The sequence below is a fragment of the Humulus lupulus genome, chromosome 9 (genome assembly GCF_963169125.1).
Source record: "Humulus lupulus chromosome 9, drHumLupu1.1, whole genome shotgun sequence".
NCBI lineage: Eukaryota > Viridiplantae > Streptophyta > Magnoliopsida > Rosales > Cannabaceae > Humulus > Humulus lupulus.
In genome coordinates, this window is record NC_084801.1 from 87,695,693 (window position 1) to 87,717,635 (window position 21,943).

Consider the following 21,943-nt stretch of genomic DNA (forward strand, 5'->3'; position numbering starts at 1 on the left):
TTTTTCTGGCCTACAATGAACGAGGATTCTATGGAGTACGTAAAGAAGTGTGATAAGTGCCAGAGATTTTCTAAAGTGCCCAGGGCGCCTCTGAATGTTTTGAAGCAAATGCAGAGCCCGTGGCCTTTTGCAGTATGGGGCATTGATCTAATCGGGAAATTACCCAAAGGGAAAGGAGGAGTGCAGTTTGCAGTGGTTGCTGTGGATTATTTCACTAAGTGGACTGAAGCCGAACCGCTAGCCACGATCACTCAAAGAAAGTGTTAGACTTTGTGGTTAAAAATATAATATGTCGCTATGGTCTGCCCAAGAAGATAGTGTCTGACAACGGCACTCAGTTCAACAGTGATATATTTATCGATTTCTGCACTCGGCATGCCATCACAAAAATTTTCTCCTCGGTGACCCATCCACAAGCCAATGGGTAGGTTGAAGTCGTAAACAAAACTCTGAAGGACACTTTGAAAAAGTGTCTAGAGCGAGCAAAGGGTGCTTGGACGGAAGAATTGCCAAAAGTCCTTTGGTCATACAGGACTACTGCCCGGACAGCAACTGGTCATACCCCCTTCTCCTTGGCATATGGGTATGAGGCCATGTTACCTGTGGAAGTAGACCCACCGTCTCATCAAAGAGCCATGTACAACCAGGAGGAGAATCACCAACCGCTAGCTGAATCTTTAGATTCCCTCGAGGAGAGACGAGAAAAGGCAAGCTTGAGAGTTTCTGCTCATCAGCAAAAAGTGGCGCGCTATTTTAATTCCAAAGTCCGAGATCGAAAGTTCCAGGTCAGAGATTTGGTCCTCGAAAAGGTGTTCATTAGATACCCGGCGGCTGGAGTACTAGGACCAAACTGGGAGGGACCGTATCAAATTGAGCAAGTCTTGCCACCCGGCACTTACAAGCTTGCTCGGTTAAATGGAGAGCTGATCAGGAACTATTGGAATGGTGAGCACTTGAGGAAATATTATCAATGAATACTGCTTACAGAGTAGTAGCTTTGTATTAAGTGCTTAACTTGTTATTTAAGTTTGTTTGTGAACTGGCTATTTGCTAACCAGTCATGTTATTTTGAACAATGCTATTTTGTTTGAGACTCGTAATTAGACACGTTTTGTCATTTTTTTTACGAGTAATAAAAGAGATCATGCGCAGCGTGGTCGAATCTTGCTACAAATTTTGCATATGTGTTGATTATTCTTGCTTGGCAGTGTTTAATTATAATTATAATATAAAACAAAAAAGGTCTTCTAAAAAATATATATATATACCGGGCAGTGTTCAACTGGTCAGTATCCATCAGATGAATGACCAATGTTTAAATAGTTGCATGTTTTTGCAGTGGTTAACTGCTGAAATATGTTAGTATATTCTATGTGTTTCACGAGTAGTAACTGCTCGGAAAAATTCAGTCAAGTAGCAAGTGATCAAGGATTTTTCAACCCTCAATCACTTGGGGGGCACATAGGGTATACTGGCATACACTTCAACACAGGCAATAAGAGCACGAGCAAAGATATTTGTTTTTAGGCTGACTTGTAAATTTTTGAAGTCCAAAAAGGCCATTAAGCTAACTTGTTTGACAAAGCTTAAGTAACTTAGAATTTTTTTAAAAATTTTAAGTTAGAAGCAGATATTCGTGTGACAATAAACATTATGCTCATAAAATGATTAGAGCAATAAGAGTGTGAGAAAGTATACTTAGTATGGACTTATGAAATGTCTAGAATTTCTAAGTTAGAAAACTAAGTACTCATGCGAAAATATAAGGCATATCAGGGTGACTTTGCTATTCACAATAAACTTGTAATGTTTTAAGTATAAAAAGACTTAAATGTTTCAAGTTAGCCAAAAAAGAAAAGTAAAGTACAAATTCCAACAGCTCGATCATACGAGCAAGAGTATATAACAAAATACAAAACAAAAGTATGATAGAGAGCTGGTAGGATGACAACTTGTCTGGTCAGGTGAAGGCTTCTCTAGTCGGATGAGGGGTCACTGGTCGGCTCTGGCAGGTTGGTCAACCCCTTCCTCAGCTTCAATTGTTCCTTCTGGTCGAAATGACAGCGTGGGAGAAGTAGAGATGGTGCCAGCAGAATTAGCTTCTTCCTCAGTAGCCCTGACCTCACATTTAGTAAGCTCCTCTGCCTTAACCTCCTTCGTGAGAAAGTCGAGGTTGAGAGGCTTGTTTAGCTTCCACACCTGATAAAAACAGTTGAAGCAGATCTCTTCGTAGCGAGTAAGATCGGCTTCTTTCTCCTGCCTCAACTCCTCAATCTTGCGAATCAGTCCCTCATTCTCGCGAGCCAACCCCTCGTTCTCACAAGTCAATTTGTCTAGCCGATCAGTCAGCGACTTGTTGGTTTGGGTTAGTTTGTCGTTCCCATCAGCCAACCCTCTAAGAGACTCATCTTGCTCAGCCACAGTCTCCTCTGACCGCTCCAACTTGGATCTAAGATCCTTTTTTGAAGAAGTCAGAGTATCCACCTTAGCTTGGGCCTCCACTAGTTGATCATTTAAGACCTTGATCAACTCCTTGTAGTCCACTGCTCGGTGCTGAGCATGACTGATGGTGATGAGCGTCTGCCTGAAAAACAAGAGGTTACTACAAGTATAAATATAAATAACAAACTGTCTTGTGATAGAATACTTACATTTTCCAACTGAGTAAGCCCTCTCTGTAAGATGACATCAACCCTAAGTCGAGGGAAGGATTCAAAGCTTTGAATTGTTGAAGCATCATGAAGAGTCTGATCAACCACATCCTTCCCAATAGTACCAGTAGTGCGAAGTGCCTCACTTAGCCCGGTCGGACGAGTGGGGATTAGGCTCTCTAAAGGAGGAAGTGAGGAAGGGGTCAGCTGCGGGAGTGCAACTGACCCCTCGGGTTGTCTCCCTTGGCTGGGCGGTACTGTCCTCAGGACTTTGCTCGAAGGGGTGGAGCCACTCCCTTCTCCGCACTTCCTCTTTGGGGCAGGAGGGGCGTTGAAATGCCTGAACATCTCTGAATCTGCAAAAGAGAAAACGCAAGAATTGTTAGTAAAAGAAATATATATAAAGCAATATGTGGATAAGTATATTACTACTACTAGACAGTTCTATAAATCCCATATAACCAAGTTGACAAACATATCACTATGAATACTAGACCTAAGTTGAGGATTTGGTTGAGGAAGCCATCCTCGTCGTCAGATGATGAGCTCAAGTCCCTCTTAGGCTGAATAGCTTTTCCCTTCCCAGGCAGTGTGGGAACAGCAGGTCTGCGCTGGTCCTCTGGCTGGGGCTCCCTAATGACGAGATCGCCTGGTCTACGGGAGTGAGGAGATGGTCCAGGAGAGAACTGATCAGTCACTACCTCAGTGCTGGCATTGGACTGATCAGTTGCATTATTTTCCTCAGTAGTGCTCTCCACTGTGATGTTTTGGTTACATGGTAGCAAGCCCACCATCTGAAGATTGTCTACCGTAACCAAATTTTTCACATCCTTCTCCTCGATACACATGTTGGCCAACTCCTCTGCTCGCTTAAACATCTCTTTTGTGGGTGAGGGTTGTTGGAATGGACCCGCATGCGTAAAAGCCAGGTTGTTGGCTTTGATGTCCGACGTGAGAAAATACTCTGTGTAGTATTTCCCAGGGTTCGACTTGTGAGCAATGCCACAAAGGTATTTAACCCCCTTATGCCTGTGAAAGAGGTGGAAAAAACCTGTGTTCTTATGGCTTGGGTTGGTTCTGAAGTCAAACAAGTAATGTATCTCGTGAGGAGTAGGCTCATCCCAGCCTTGCATGTAGTAGAGAATGTACAGAGCAGACAATGCTTGAATCCCGTTAGGAGCGATCTGGAAGGGAGAGACGTGAAATAATCCGCTACTGACCGGAAGAAAGGGTGTAGCGGGATAGTCGCTCCTGCATATATATGGTGCCTAGACCAGGCACAGTATGGTTCGCCAGGCCTAATAGCTCTCTGGTGAGGGCACGGACATATCACATTCACCCCTCTCAAGCCCAAGGCTTGGATGTGTTTGTCAAACATCCCGAGGTTGAGTTTCGTAGGCTTGGCGGTAAACCAAGAAGGTGTTTCTTCTCCTTCCTTCCTTGGTTTTTGGACAGCCGGATGCTGGATCTCGATAGCAAATTTCTGTGTAATTTTTCTTCGAGTTTTGTTTGGTTCTGTCGTCTGGTGGGGTGGTCTAGAAGAAGCTGCAGTGCGGACCTCACTATGTTCCACCACTTTTTGTACTGCTCTGTGGGCTACTTGAGGATCCTGGTCCTGCGGGAGTCTGTTGGACTTCTTTACCCTCATTGTTGACTGTTCAGCTTGATGAAGGAACTACTCTTCGTGAAGAAAGTATAAGGCTGAACGGAGGAGGATCTTCTTAAAGCGGAGGAGGCGATCTTCATGAGTGCGACTATCAGGAGACTTTGACAAGGATTAGCTGCTTTGAGTGGTGTCGATCGACTGCGGGACAGACGTATCAGAATTCGTGTGGTTGTCACCTCCCCTATAGTCAAAGCGATTCATCTACAAAAAATGAAAATGGGGAGGTGAGTAACCATTCAAATATAAATCAACAAGAGCAGTGTTTAGTTTTTCTACTTAGAAAAAATGTATCTAAGTAGAGAAAATATAGCATGCATGGAGAAAAAATAAATTTTGTGCCTATAAGTGCCTAAGAGTGCATAAAAGTGACCCATGTGTGTGCCTAAGTTGGTGTCCAAGGGCTAAATAGGCATGTATCCGAGCGGCGTGCCCAGTGCCGAGGAGCTAACGCGCGCGTACAAGGGGTCCGAGGGGCTGTGTTGAGGCACCTGAGTTGTTGGTACCGAGACACCCGAGGAGTGGTGTGGTGTCCGAGCGAACACTGCTGTCCGAGGAGATGCGCACCTGGGGGTCCTAGGAGCTGCGCCTCATCCGAGCGGTGTGCCTGGTCTGAGGAGCTGCACACCTTGTGTCCGATGAACCCAGCGCCCATGGCGTGCATGCGTGGGTGTCCGACCGGACACCTGGTGTCCGAGGATGTGTGTCCGAGGGCTCCGAGGGACCTAGTCCGAGCCACAGCCAACATCCGATCGGATGCATCTTGAGTCCGAGTGGCTATTGTATGGTCTGATCGGACCATATTTTTTTCAAAAGAGAGCAATAGCCAATCGGCCATACCCCATGTCCCATACCCGAACCTCAACCAAAAACCCTAAGCCGAAAAACAAAACCTAAAATCCCTAGCACAAACACTATTTCTCATCCAAAACACACAACAACAAGATCAAAATGGGTAAATTGAAAGGTTTTCTAATGTTCTTGAGACCATATATGCCATCAAATATCCAAAAACCCATATTCATGATTTAGGTTAAAATGACTCATTTTTCTTTAAATTTCTATGAAATTGAAGGTAAAATTGGGTTACCCATAACCTAAATAACATCAAAACAGCCACCAAACACATTGTATCTCTAAGATTCATAGACAAACTCAAGAAAAAATTCCCTATGAGGGTTTCGGCCATCTCATGCATTTTTCATGGAGTTTTTGAAAAAAAAATAACAACAATATAAGACCATGGAGGAGAAGACTTACCCAATCCTTGAAGAGACCTTGGAGAATGCTTGAAGAAATGAAGAGCTCCTCCTTGAAGATCTTTGCACTTTCGGCCAAGAGAAGGAAATATGGGTTTCGGCCAAAGAAAGAAGGGAAAAAGATGAGAGGATTTTTTTTGTTTTTGCTCTCTTGTGTGTGTGTGGGAATGTGAGAGTATAGGGGCCTATTTAAAGGAAAAAAGTGGGAATTACCACTTATTTTTGGACCCTTGGGATTCCTGGGATATTTTTTCTCCCCACGATTATGAGCAGTTAATTGCAGTGATCTTGTTCTGTGGAGTTGTGGTCTTGTTGCATGGAGGGAAGGTGAACAGTTGATTTTTTTTTATATAGTGTCGTCAGTGGAGAAAAAAGTTTATTATGTGAGACATCATATAATAAACTTGAGGGGCAAATGTTATCCCCAAAATTTGAAAACGATGACATGGCAATAGAAATGACAAATGGCAAGGAATGGTTCGGTGACCTGGCTTAGGAGTGACCCGGTAGACCAGTGAAGAATTTTGACTGGCCTGAGAAGTGTCATGACCGACCAGGCATGACCTTGTCTGACCAGTCACATGTTTGTCTGCCCAGGCATGACCTTGGCCGACCAGACATGGCCTTGGCCGACCGGTCATGACCATGTCCAACCATCCAAGTGCATGCACGAATATAGTGTACTGTTATATTTTGAATATTATTGTAAATTAAGTATAATGAGAATAACAAAATATCCCGATTATGGGGGGATATCATCTATACGATCCTAAGCCTATAAATACAAGGCTTATGGCATCATAAAGAGGACTTTTGGACTTTTGATTCGAATTCTAATTTTCTAGAGAGAGAGAGAGAGAGTACTTGTATTTGAGAGAATTCTTGTATTCTTGTAATCTGCACTAAAGAAACTCAGTTGACTCAGGTTCATCTGATCTTAAGTGCAGATCTATAATCACAACTCTAAGTGAATTAGGCTATTACCAACACATTGGGGCTGAACCACTATAAAAATCGTCTGTGTCGTTTATTTCTCTTGAAGGTTTTTATCGTTTTAGACGTCTACACATCGTTGGCCAAAAACGCGGTCAACACACATGTACACCTCCTCATCGAGGTTACCATTTAGGAATGTCGTCTTGACATGCATTTGATGAACATATAGGTTGTGTATTGATGATAAGGCAAACTATTTGTACTAAAATAGCAAAACAAAGATACGCAGCGGGGAATGGGCTCTTTTTAATAATTATTAATACCAGCCAAGATCATACACACACACACACATATATATATATATTAAATCACATATAATCAGATTAAAGATTACCTCTTGTAGCCTATCAAGTGTCCTTGAATATTTTTTATAAAATCAACGATCTTCCTATCCAAGTTCTGAAAGTTCACACCTTGATCTTCGAGACCAATCCTCAAACACACAAGGATGTGTGTAGGCACGTAGGATTCAAAAGGTTGATTTATGACTCTCAAGTTGTACTCAACACATGAGATCTAGATAGGTTTGATAGAGAGAAGAGGAATTGAATAGTTTTCAGGTTTTTGAAAAACTATTTCTTCTATTTTAGAGAGACAGTCTATGAAAAACAATGACCATTTTTTTTAAAAGTATCGCTTATTTTCAAGTTTATAAAGATAATTAACTAATTTAATTCATCTTTATTTTATTATTAAAATAAAATTGATCAGTTATAACCTTATTTAATTATTTAATTTAAATCATATTTAAAAATATAATTAAATAAAATAAAATATTTGAAATTCAAAATTCAAATCCGAGGGATAGGAAATCCCTGTGTGTGATGCCACACTCACTATACAATGAGTGTGTCGACCACACTATTAGGGTTATCCCTAATTTTCCTATTTATTTATTTAATTAATATTTCAAATAATATATTTATCCCAAAATAAATATCAGTTAATTCAAAATTAACTTATCTTAAAATATTAGTTTTAAAGAAATAAATAAATAAATATCATATTCTAAATAAGATAATTATTAATCTCTCTTTATATACTAATCCAACCAAGATTAATTTTTTATTTTTAACCTATAGTTTTTCAAAATAAAAAATATATAGTTAAATAATTAATTAATTAATAATTAATCAATTTTCCATAACTATCACATAATTATTTCATTTCCCTGGAAAATTAATTCATTTGCAATTAATTCATTCTCTCTATTCCTTTTGACATCCTTACCCTTGACAGTGTAGGACAGAGGTGATCTAGGGACCATGGACCTATAATACGAAGTTTCAATAAACCATATTATTAATCAAAAAATTTAATCCAATAATCTAATTTATTAATTCCATGATTACTCCACTATAAATATGGAATTGCACTCTAAGTATTTATTGAATTATATTTACAAAGTTTTATCTTATAGTCCATTGATATAATCTATAAATGTAGTTATGTCCTCCATTTATTGGTTCGTTAATTAGAGATGGTCAAGATTACCATTTTACCCTTCTAATTACCTCTTGATCCTTAAGTGCCATTAATTTACTAGTGAATAAATAATCTATAATCAAATTATAGATTTGAGCTCAATAACTATTCATTACCATAATTAACCCTTAAGGGAACCAATATTCGATCCGTTAGGAAAGTATGGATTCCATTATTGTAATTCATGTTCCCAGTCATTCATGATATTGAATCTCCAAAACAAAAGTCATAAGCCTCACTATACTAAGAAATCTTAAGGAGTGAATCAAAAGATCAAATAAACACAAATAGGAGTTCATGAATACTTAGGATTTAAACTAATCTTCAAATGATCATCTATTAAGATAAGAATCAAATCTTTATGTCAAATGACAAGTTTATAAATATAATTAATTCTTATCGGTCCAGTCATATATAATCTCTATTATATACAACACGTTTACTAAGATGTCTATCAACATCAGTAATCTGAATCTAGATCACTTGCATCACGTATGCTAAGTAAACCGCATTAGTAATCATCCATTAAAGATTCCTTACTTTAATTTGTTACTGACTATTTTATTCATAATATATGATCTTAATTCTATCGTACTAATACAAGATCATATTCTCAATGAATGAATAAGGAATTGTCTTGATATTATCATATAATTAATTCAAACAATAATTATAATATTCAAATATAATAAAACTGTTCTTTTTATTTAATTCAATAAAATGTCTTTACATGCTTTTAGAGCATTAATTCTAACACAAACAACAATCTTATAGATGTTGTCATTGCTAACGGTGCATAGGTATCAAAGTAATATATGCCCTCCTTTTGTATAAACCCTTTGGCCACCAATCTTTCCTTATAGGCTTGAATTGTCTCATTAGTACTATAATTCTTTCGTAGAGTCTTTGATCCTTGTGGTAGATCAAAAATCTCCCAAGTGTGGTTTGACATGATTAAATCCATCTCATCATTTACTGCCTCTTTCCAAAAGTTAGAGTCTATTGAGGACATAGCCTCTTGGAATGTATTATGATCATCCTCCACTTGAAGTACCATAGGATACTTCTTTGTTTCTCCCTTATGGTTTCCCTCTATTAGATAAAGAGTCCCCACTTGAGAGGTTTTACTTTGTGATCCTATCTCTATGAACCTTTGGCTCATTCTAAGAAATATAGGTTGCTCTTCAACCCTTGAAGGTAACTCCTCTTGAGTTCCTTCCAATGAGATTGGTTCTTGAGGATTATTGTCACTATACAACAAACTCTCAATGAACAAATTTCTCTTGATTCAATTATCACATTATACTCTAAGTCTAATAGCCTATAGGCCTTGCTATTTGAGGCATAGCCTACAAACACACATTTGATGGCCCTTGGACCTAACTTGGTCCTTTTAGGCTCTGTGCTCTTGCAATAAGCAAGGCACTCGAACACTTTGAGATATCCTAGGTTGGGCCTCTTTCCATTCCATATCTCATAAGGTGAAATTTGATTTTTCTTTAGAGGAATCAAGTTTAGAATATGACAAGTGGTAAGCAAGGCTTCTCCCCATAATGAAAAAATGAAATATGCATGTAATAGCATAGCATTAATCATTTCAACATATGTTCTATTCTTTCTTTTTGCTATACCATTTTGTTGGGGAGTATAAGGGGCTGTACATTCATGTTTTATACCATGCATCTCACAAAACACATTATACACATTGAAAAAGTATTCACCACCCCTATCATTTCTAATCACTTTAATTTTATTTTCCAATTGATTTTCAACTTCGACTTTATAGATTTTAAATATGCTAAAGGCCTCATCCTTATTCTTAAGCAAGTATACATATGTGAATCTAGAACAATCATCCATAAAGGAAATAAAATACCTATGTCCTCCTCTAGTAATTATTCCATTCAATTCACACAAATCATTATGTATCAAATCTAACAAATTAGATTTCCTTTCAACACTAGGAAAAGGATTTTTACCATCATAGATTTAACACATAATTCACATTTGTCATGCTAAACTTCATTGCATACAATTAAACTGCATTTAATAACTCTTTTAATATAGTAAATTTTGTATGAGAAAGTCTATTATGCCACAAAGTAAAAAAATCAAAATAAAGCACATAAGAGGAAGATGAGCATGCATTACTATCAAAATCATTGTTCTTGGTACACAATTTAATCAGCCCATCACAAACATAACCATTTCCCACAAAATAGTTTCCCTTAGAAAAAATTAGCTTACCGGCCTCAAACACTGCTTTGATGCCTGGTTTTCTCAACAAATGCCCACTCACAAGATTCCTACTCATATCTGGAACATACAACACATCGGTCAAAAGAATCTTCTTTCTGGATGTGAAGTAAAGATCAATGTTCCCCTTGCCCAACACCTTAGACCTTTGCTCATTCCCCATTTGGATCTTATGCCCATCCTTTGACTCCTCAAACGTGACTTGCGATAGCGACAACCTGCTGAACTGCCAACTCGATAGCCTTAGGAGGGGCCTGCTGCCACAACTGTCGAAGTTCTTCCTCAGTTCGTTGCAGTCTCACTTCCATTTCGGCAAACATTTGTTGCCAATTCTATGGGGCAGGTGGAGGGTCCTGACCCTGGTTATCATCCTCGGCCCTATTGCTGCGGAGTCTCGATGATTGTCGACGCATCTCAATAATATGTCTGCAATCAATGACGCTGCTCATCAAGCATGATAACAACATCTAAAACCACCTCCTAATTCACATCAGCCAACCATAACAGTAATCCACATAACATACAAATAGCATATAACACTCAACGGGCCATGCCCTAGCATCATGCGTATGTTAACTCATTCATCATGCTCTATATGAAATAAGTAGGCAAACAGGGCATTTAAGCATACATTCAGGCATAGTAAGTCAATCATTACTAACCAACCCTGAGTCGAGCTTGTCACTGACAGCGAGCGTACATGTTCGGTCAATCTCCAGCAACCATAAACCTTAGCTCACTCTGATACCAAGTTGTAATGCCCTACTTCCTTAGAGTCGTTACTAAGTGAGATTTAAACATGCAATTAACTCGCTAATCGAGGTTTTAAGACAAAAGTGTAAGTAAACCATAAACAAAGTCACATAATTTGAAAATATATCCATTCATTGAAAATTATAAAGCGTTTAACATTTGGGATCCCAAAATACTGTTTAGAAATATTTACAACTCAAAAATATAACTAAAGTCGGCTAAACAAAAAAATTTATGTTTAATACAAACATCTCCCAAAATACCCCTGGCCGTGGCAGCCAGGCAGGCCAAACATGTACACGTCACTTCACGCTCTCCGTACTCATGGTTGGTCGACTTTCCCCTTGCCCTTACCTATACCATAGAGCACCCGTGAGCTAAAGCCCAGCAAGAAAACTCACACAAGAAAATTACATATGCATATCAATCATTCAACATATAATCAAGCCGCCAATAGGCTAAACACATACGGCCATGCCGTCCCAGGTGCTTTACCAGACCCTGGGTTCGCATTCTACACCATGAGGATATCCCAGGTATCCTATAGGGTCTCGCTTTGGCAACTCCCACTCCGCATGCTAAATGCAGCTCCCGGCCCCCTTGCCGTACTCGGCCTTGCCGTTCTTGACCTTCGCCATTCCCGGCCCTCGCCGTTCTCAGCCTTCGTCATTCTCGACTCTTGTCGTTCATTCACATATATGCAGACATAACATAACTAAACAAATACTTAAACATGTATAAACAGAATCAATGGGGCTACGCCCTGCAACGTAATCATATAGGGTCGTGCCCTGCCACACAAACTATAGGGCCTCGCCCTGCTCTACAGGTACAAAAATTTTCTTACATCTGTCTCGAGCTTTCCAAGCACCGATGTCCTGAGCATAGTCCCCTAGTCCGAGCCTCGCTGAAAACCTAGTCACAACGTGTAACGACCCAAATTTACTAACAAGGCTTAAGGGCATTGATTAGTGTGTCGGGAGGGCATAAATGTACATATATGCGATAAATTGATGAGACCACATTATTATCTAGATATATTCATGATCTGTGATTCGAGACGATCCTAGTGAGCAGGTTAGCGAAAAAGTCACGGCGGGGATTTATACCCGGCTCGGGGCGAGCCTGGGGGTATAAATGGGAATTTAGAGAGTATATTGGGTTCTATTTTGATATTGAGGAATATAATTGATGATTAATTAGGTATCAGGAAGTAAGCGAAAAAATATTAGAGACACTTGAGGAATTAGCGGGAATTGGGTAAAATGACCAAAATGCCCCTAAGTTGATTAAAAGATTTAGAATTAAAGGGGAGGGTATTGTGGTCATTTGGCATATAAAGATAGGCATAACTGAGGCTTTATGCTCAGTGGAGTTTGTAGAATGAAGTAGAAGTCTGAGGAAAGAAAGAAAAGAAGGAAAAAAAAGGGAAAGAAGAGCAGGCTATTTTGTCAAGGTCGGTCTAGGTTTTCTCCATCAATTCTTGAGGTATTTTGGAGCAAAAACCCAGGCGAAACCAGAGTAAGCTTGAGGCAAGATTTTTTGGTCTGACTTGAAGATTTGGGAAGGGTTTAGCAAGAATAAGCCATTTAGTTGAGGTAAGACTTTGAAGTTTCTTTAGTTTTTGGTTTTACTATTGAACTATGGTGTCTAAGCTGAATTTTGTGGGAAGTCTAGGGAATTCAAGCCAGGGGTTTGAGGAGGAGTAAGCCAAGGAGGTTTAGAAGCTGACTTAGGGTCGAATCCCTATTGAAGGTATGAAATTCTAAGCTTTAAATTCTGAGGTTTTGACTGCTGTGCTGAAGTTTCTGAGTTTGAGGTTCAACCATGGTGAATTTTGAGATTAGAGGTGCATGTGATTGGGTTTTATGTATTTGGGATGCTTGGGATGAGTGGAGTGTTTTGATAAGCATGCTTTTAAGTTTGGTTGAAGATTGGAAAAGTTTTGGTAAGGGTTGGCGCAGGAAGGAAAAATGCAGGTGTGTTGGTTCTATAACTAGCGCTACAGCGCTAGCCTTTGGGCGTTGTAGCGATAGGCTTGGTTGTCTGGGGGATTTTGGTTCTGCTTGTAGCGCCCTCCAAAGAGCGCTGTAGCGCTACCCTACTTTCAAAAGAGGGTTTTTGAGTTATTTTCAAGGGTTTTTGCCCAGGGGTTCGGGGTTCGATTCCACCACCCCGTTTTGTGGAATTAGAGCTTCCCGAGGGCTCGGAATTGGTCCTGAGGGCTCGGGATTGTTCCCGAGGTTAGGTTTTTGGACTTAAGGTTTGGTGATGGTTCTGACCTGTGGTTGTGACTAGGTGCGCGCTAGGGTTCAAGAGGGATCGTGCTCAAGGATCAAAGTGAACGAAGCTAGTAAATTTAAAGGTAAGAAAACTGCACCCGGTTATATGTTTGTGATGGTATTAAGTATTCCCGATATCTATATAATGTCAATGATGGTATTATTCCATGGGACATATGATAAATTACCTAAGGATGTAGTACACAATAATTGCGCACAAGGCGCGGCTTAGCCACTGGTAGCCAAGGATAGCTTTATATTCACTAAGCTCGGTTTAAGCGGGTCGGAGTCAGTGGGATAATCAGAGGGTGCAGCCTAAGGGTATTAACCCTAGTTATCATTTGTAAATTGGTGATTGATATGAGTTGATATGTTTAGTATGTTGAATACTTGATTATCATGAATGCTTATATGATTGAGAACGTGCCTGTGTGATATGAGATATTAGATTGTTGGTTGAATGCTTATGCTTTGTTAATGTGTTTTCTTGCTGGGCCTTGGCTCACGGGTGTAACGTGGTGCAGGTAAAGGCAAAGGCAAGTTGGACCAACCCTAAGGTGGAGGGCTGCGGGGCAGAATGTACATAGTCAGCTGTTCGGTCACCATGGCCGAGGAGTGGATCAGGACAGGGATTGCTTAACTGTCTATTTTACCTTAGTATGGCTAATACTGTGATTAAATCTTAAATCTTTTGTAAACGGTTTTAATTCTATTGATTTTGGGATCCCGTGTAAACAGCGAATGTTTTATTTATAATAAATGCTACTTTTAAGACCAGAATCTTTTAACCCTAGCTCCACATTAATTTCAATAACACGCTTTCAACTTAACGACTTGATTAGCAAGTCTAGCACTTTTGTAAACACACAGTGTAACGGTCTTGGCTATCCAGGACGTTACACAACGCATCAACAACATCCATCCATCAAGTTCTAATCCATTAAATAGCTTTGGGTCATAATTCTCGTCTTCGGTACCTTGAATTCTATCAATCCGAGTGATAAAATCCATCCCGAGCCTTAACTTTTGGATTTCTGAGCCTAAAACCTCCTTGAAGCCCAAAAATGCACTAATGGTCGCAGCCCCAAGAACCCATGCCGTGGCCCGCTTCAACCAGAACCTCCCAACCCCAAAACAGGGCAGGCATGTCGTGGCCCAAGCTAGGGTGTGGCACAGCCCACCCTTCATCCAGGCCTCCGGCTCAGCAAGAATAATGTCGCAGCCCGACCCTTCGAACCCAGAAAAAATCCTCCATTTTCTCCACTAAATCCAAGCCAATTTATCCCAAGATCAACCCAACAATCCAATTAAATTACTAGAGAAGGTTACTATGGTCTCAGCAACAAAACCTAACAAGAATTAACCCCAAACCTCATCTAAAACTCAAGAATGATTTCTCTCTTAACTCACATGCATAACTCTGAAATATCAGCAGAAATTCAACACAATTGATCAAGTTAAGAGCTTACCTTTGCTTAATTAAATCTCTGAGTTAATCTCCTAAGCTCCAAGTTTCAATCCCCCCAAGCTCCAGCCTTGAGTTATGAATTTCCTAGCTTAATCTCCTCAAAGTTCCCCTTGGTAAGGTTGAGAGAAAACAAGAGAAAGAGAGAAGAGAGTTTTGGGTCGGTTCCATGGTTTTCTCAATGCTTCCTCAATTTTGTTTTATTTAACTTAAGTTTCTAAGGTTACCTTAAAGGCTTGGGGTACCAAAAACGTCCCCGATGGCAAAATGGTAAATTTCCCTAATAATCCCTCCTAAATGTTCTAACTTCAAATATATCTCCAAATATTTATTTTCATAACCTGATTGTTAGGAAAAATTGTTTTGTCTCAATGAAAATTGATAATAATATTACAACTCTATGCAATATATTACAAATAATAATGATTGATTAAAAGGAGTTACAAATCTATAACTGAAAATTACAAATAAACAAAGGAAATGAAGAAGATGATGAAGAAGAAGAGAATAGTAAAATACAACTCTAAGCAAAAGGTTACAAATAAGTAAAGTGTTTGAAACAAAAGAAAAGAAAAGATTACAACTCTTGAACAAGAAATACAAGTAAAAAGAACAAGAGAATAAGAAGAAAACAATACAATAGAAAGAAGAATAGAAATACAAGAAACTCTCACTTACATAACCTAAGTGAAGAGGGTTGGGGATCACCAACCTGAACAAGGTTTAAAACCTTTGTCCAAAAGCTTATTTCCCCCTAACTCAAGCACTAAGGGATCTTTCTCAGATATTGGAAAAGCTTTCTGGAATTATCAAGCCTCAAGGTGTTTCTAGCCAAGTGCTCTAATGGATAGAAATGTTGTGTCTTTCAAGTGAGCTATAGGCTCCTATTTATAGAGTTTAGAGACACCCTTTGAATTTCAAATTCCACCAACCCCCATGGATGTTACCAATGTTTAATTGGATTAATATGGAATTAAAAATGAGATTTGGGAGTAATTTGGGTTTTTTGAGCCGTTCAACAAAGATTGAAAAAACTGAAAAATTGGTCAGTTTTGGCCTGTGGCCGCGGCCAAAGACATTAGTGGTCGCGGCCATTGGTCTCTGTCCCATAGGCCACGGCCACTGAATGTTGGTGGCCGCGGCCACCGACCAATTTCAGCACAAAAAATGTGCTATTTTTCCAAACGGTTCCAAACCCTCCCAAATGATTTTGTAACTCCCAAAACACATTATTGGGGTTAAAATCATATCTCTAACAGCCATATCACATATGGCTTTATGAAATTCATCTCAATATTGTGTAACAACAATTTTACACTGTTGACGCGGTTCTTCGCCAACAGGTAATTAAGAGAAGAAGAGAAAGGGATTAGTACTGAAAGTAGAACCGTCACAGATATGAAATCTTAGAGAATGAACTAGGTGACTCAAGACACGTTTTTTAAGTGGTTCAAAGGTTAAAATCCTTCTACTCCACTAGTCAATATTATTCATATATTCTGGGTATTTGGTTTACAATGTCTATGGCTCTTCAGAGACTATTTTTTCCAACCCCTATCAACTCCCAGGGTCCCCATATTTATAGGAGAAGGCACCTGGAAGTTGGTAGGGAGGTCATCCCGTGACCTTACCATTTGTCATATCAACTCTGTGACATTTATGATTAATTCCTAAACCTGACACATAAGTGTGGTCTAATCAGTATGTAAGGAGATAATGGGTCGCACGGCCCAGCCCAGCCGTGGGTGTCTGAATGCGCACGTTCCTGCTGCGTGTCCGAGAAGTCAGGGGGATATCGGACACGTGATGTCAGATATATGCACGTTTATCTTGCGTGTGTTGACTTTACAAAGGGTCAGAGATCCATGGCCAGCTCGTACCACGAGCTGCTTCCCTGAACCGACCTTCAGCCTTCAGGCCTTCTGATGCCTTCCTCCAGTCTTGGGGACCCTTGGCGAGCCTTTGAGGATCCCTCGAGCTAAGAAGGTACGATCTGGAAATAGGATCTCCGCCCTGGGGGAGTCCTCCGACTAAACCATGATTAGTCCGAGGCTCGACCTGCTAATCAGCCCGTGGGAAAACCAGGGCGTACACCTGTCCCCCAAGCTCCTGCTCATGGTATATGACGTCATATATAGAAGACCATAGTAGGGGCTTTTAGACTTCCCCACAACCCTTCACATTCCATTCTTTGTGCAGGCGTCTGATACGTGGAACGTCGTGGGTGGTGACGGTACGTTTTACGATAACCGCATTTAATGGCCTAGCCTATTGCCCAGCCGTCGTTTCATATTTTGAGTGGAAGGCCTCGGATCCCTCACTAGGGCCATCCAAGAGCCTTTTTCACGTGATCCTTCCCTTATATAAAAAAGGGGGTGGCCATCCTATGCACGGGCCATCCCTTCATTCAAAAATTTCCCAAATCTCTTTCCTTCTTCCTTCTCTGACTTTCAGAAGAACGAAACCCTCGACTCTACTGCCACCATTTTCCTTGTTCAAGAAGCTTAGGCGCACGAGTTTCTCCAAAGCTTTGGAAGCTACTGCATCGACGAGGCTCCTACCAACGCAACACTCTCATTTACCATCCAGCCATATACTGTAAGTTTTCTGACCCTGTCCATTTTGAAAACATGCCACTGTAGCTTAGGTAAAAAAATTTACTGTAGCCGCATGCAAGGGTTTTCTGGGTTGCGTGGGTAGGAGGGTGACAGCCCCTTTTAGGCTAGGGCACACTTGTTGTAGGAAATCGCCTTAGAGTATGGGTTTCAAGATGCTTCTTCAGGAACAATTTCTGGTTAGGATCTTTAGGAATTTTGGGTGCAAAACCGGGTAGCTTAGGGGATACGCCTCAAAAGAGGTTTTGCAACGTTCTGCCTGTTGAAACTTCCCCCCCAAGGAAAATTTTTACTCTGAACCCCCTGACACACGAATTCCGAGTAATCTGGGATCTGTTGGGAGCATAGGCGCGTGTTCATTGAACCGCGTGGTTCCACTCTCCACGGGCTGGGCTTACCTCAGCTCGTGTAAACAATAATTGCTTCATCCTTCTGCTTGGGTCGCCTTTTCTAAAGTGTTTTCTTTTGTTCGATAGGTGACCAGATGGCTCCAAAAAGGAATCTGCCTCAGAAGAACGTGGGAAGCTCGGCCTCCCAGCAAGAGAAAGGAAAGGCGGTGATGTCAAGCTCGCCGATCCCCCACTTCGGGCCGGCTGTGGAGAAGCAGGTCGAGGTGGCCCCCGACGCATTCTTTGAGGCGGAGAGAATCGTCTCAAAGGTAACCGACCAGGCGAAGATCAACAAACTCTTCCTCACCCACAACATTCCACTGGGGAAAGCTTCCGTGATTGCCCAACCTGCTACAGAGGGCGAGCGGAGCTGCACGCCACTCGACGAATCGTTCGCGGCCTGGAGCGGTGAACACTTCAAGGCAGGGGCCTTCCTTCCCCTGTATCAGTACTTCGCTGATTTCCTGAATTATGTGGGGTTGGCCCCATTTCAGCTCCCCCCCAACTCCTACCATCTGCTGGCGGGTTTGAGGTATTTATTCAAGAAGCAGGAGTGGGAGGTCCCCACTCCTGCGAATATTCTATATTTCTTCTGCCTCAAAGCCAGCCCGGACCAGCGGGGGTGAGGTGACGGGTTCTACTACTTAACTCGTTTCCCTAATACGGCGGCGGTCATCGAGCTTCCAAGCCATCCAAATGACTTCAAGGACCAGTTCTTCATGTCAACTGGGTTCCGGAATTGCGAGCACCATTATTTTAACCACCCTCGTAAGTGGTCCCGGACCTTAGCTCGCCTTTTAAGTGTTTTTTTTTATTTGAGCTCCTCCCGTATTCCACCCTGACTCCAGCCAATCTTGCAGCCATCTACGCAAGGAACGAAAAGTTTGCGACCCTCGGGGGTCAGTATGACACATTGGCGGGCCTGCCCCCCAGCGAAAAGGACTACCGCGTGCTTGTGACGGACGAGACGATGGTGTTCTGCAAATTGATCTTCCCAAACTAGACTCTAAACCTGAAGAGGCCTCGGGGGCCGCCCCCAGCCCGCGACAACAGGCCTATCACCGTGGAGGAGGTCACGGTAGAGGAAGACGAGGAGGATGAGGCGGCTGAAGTTTCGCTCGTGAGGAATAGAAAGAGGACCTTGGAGGTCGCTCAGGGGATGGACGAGGAGAGGATCCAAACCGGAGCAGCCGCGGGTCCTTCCGGCCAAGGTAACCCTTATTTGTTTAAGAATGTAGATAGGGCCACTGCAGACCCCCGGCTGGTTAGGTTCAATCCTAGGCAGATCTTCCATCGTCACGGGAGGGACCCGGACCTGAATACACTCATGCTCCATTGTGTTGACCGGCTCGTGCTGGATCACCAAGAGAGTCGGCCTAGGGGTACCGTAGTAGTAGATAACACCCTAGCTTTTAGGTCGATCCTTTTTTAGGAGTATGGGACCAACTTACGCACATGGCCATCACTTCAGAGGGGTGTCTATGCTCCGGGATTTAGACAGTATGTAGAAGAGTCCAGCCCCGAGTCAGAACCGGACCTAGAACCCGCGCCAGTTCGTGAGATAATTGTCCTAGGCTCTTCCAGCTCAGGGGGTAGGGCTCCCTTAATATTCGTATACTTTTTGCTTTTAACCTCTGCATGATTGCTAACTTGTAATAACCATGTTTTTGTTTTTTGCAAAAGAGATGTCTCAGCCCGGGGGTAATCTGCGGGGTGTAGTCTTCGGCTGGAATCCCCCAGCAGGGCTAAGGTTGAAAAGGCTCCGAGAGTCCAAGAGCGCGGCCGGGGCCTCCACCAAATCCCCAGCTAAGGAGAAGGAAAAAACCCCACCATCCCAGGTCGAGGGGGCAATCCTTCCTGCTGCCGGAGTAGGACACATGCCCCCGCCGCCCCAGCGATCTCCATCAGCCACCCAGGATGTGGTACTGGAGGTCGGGACTCCGGCTGTGGCAGCCCCGGGCGTATGCATCCCGGTCGACCCCCAGGATCTGGAAAAGATCCCAGAAGCATTCCGGGGGACGGTGTATGAGTCGGCGAGCTATGCCGTCAGCCGCTTCTATAAGCTCAAAGAGAGGGATCTCCGGGCTATCGAAACAACGAGCCCGGTCCGAGTCATAGAGTCTTCGATGGACATGACCCTAACGGTAATCTGCCCCACTCTTTTAAAGCTTTAACACTTACACAATGCCTTGTTTTTCCACTTAGCCAACTTATCCTTCCTTTCTTGTAGGGCATTGCTGCCGTACATTGAGGTATCGCCAGGACCAAGCCTCAGCTCGAGGAGATGGAGACTGAGCGCTAGGCCGCCCTTCAGGAAGTTCAGGCGGCGAAAGATGCGCTGGCGGCTTCAAAGGCCGAGCTAGAGAGGAGCCGCTCAAAGAACCGAGAACTTGAAACCTCCCTTGCCACTTCGCGAACAGATCTCGAGGCAGCGAAGACCGAGGCCCAGGCCGCCCTGGAGGCCGCCTTGGAAGCCGAGCGGGCCATCTCGGAGCAGTCCATGCAGGACCTGTTCTATCACTGCTGGGCCCATAACCCGGATGCTGACTTCTCTTTTATGCCGCCGGACCTCTGGGCTTTTTTGCTGCCGAAGCTCCAAGCCCGCCTAAACAAAGAGGTACTGCCCTCGGAGACTGGGGAAGCCTCTAGCGCGGCGAAGCAGGGCGAGACCGCGACCTCCAAAGGACCAGCTGATGGGGCTTAGGGCACTTCTCCTTATGCATTTTTAATTATTTTTATTTTGTCTTTGTAACCTTTTCATGAGGTGTTTTCACCTCGAGACGATTTACTTGGCAATCTTAACTTATATATATATTTTTTTTATATAAGCTTAGTTCATGCTAACCGTTATTTATATCCCGAGCTCTTTAAGAAAGAGCCACGACCAATAAACTTAAGTTAACTTCCAAGTTTTATGACCTGGTTAAAACCAGGAACTTGTTTTGAAAACTTAGTTCGTGTTAACTTTTATCCATATCCCGAGCTCTTTAAGAAGAACCACGATCAATAAATTTAAGTTAACTTCTAAGTTTTATGACCCGGTTAAAACCAGGAACTTATTTTGAAAACTTAGTTCGTGTTAACTTTTATCCATATCCCGAGCTCTTTAAGAAGAACCACGATCAATAAATTTAAGTTAACTTCTAAGTTTTATGACCCGGTTAAAACCAGGAACTTATTTTGAAAACTTAGTTCGTGTTAACTTTTATCCATATCCCGAGCTCTTTAAGAAGAACCACGATCAATAAATTTAAGTTAACTTCTAAGTTTTATGACCCGGTTAAAACCAGGAACTTATTTTGAAAACTTAGTTCGTGTTAACTTTTATCCATATCCCGAGCTCTTTAAGAAGAACCACGATCAATAAATTTAAGTTAACTTCTAAGTTTTATGACCCGGTTAAAACCAGGAACTTATTTTGAAAACTTAGTTCGTGTTAACTTTTATCCATATCCCGAGCTCTTTAAGAAGAACCACGATCAATAAATTTAAGTTAACTTCTAAGTTTTATGACCCGGTTAAAACCAGGATAGGACTTAGTTCGCGTTAACCCTTATCCATAGATAAGAGTCAACATCTAAGTCGTTAAGGAGACCTGGTTATATCCAGGTACCATATGCCCCCCAAGTAACTGGGAAAGGGTCTTTCGTGGTTACTTTAAAATCACACTTGCAAATAAAAAGAAACATTTGATTTTTATTTATACATAGAAAGTGGCTTTCCAGGCCTTACAAGTGGATCATTGATAGTATTTCTTTAAGTGGATGGCATTCCAAGTCCGCGGGATCGCCCCTCCATCAAGTCGAGCTAACTTATAAGTTCCCTCCTTGATGACTTCGATGACCTGGTATGGTCCTTCCCAGTTTGGTCCCAAAACCCCATCTTTGGGATCTTTTCCGGCCAGGAAAACTCTCCTTAGGACCAAATCGCCAATGCTAAAGGCACGTTTTTTGACCTTAGTGTTGAAGTAAAGAGTGATCTTTTGCTGATAATGAGCGAGCTGGAGTTGCGAATCCTCCCGCCTTTCATCAACTAGGTCTAGGGAATGGCATAGGAGTTCATGGTTCCGATCTTGGTCGTAGGACTGGACTCTATGCGACAGAACTTTAACCTCCACGGGGAGGACTGC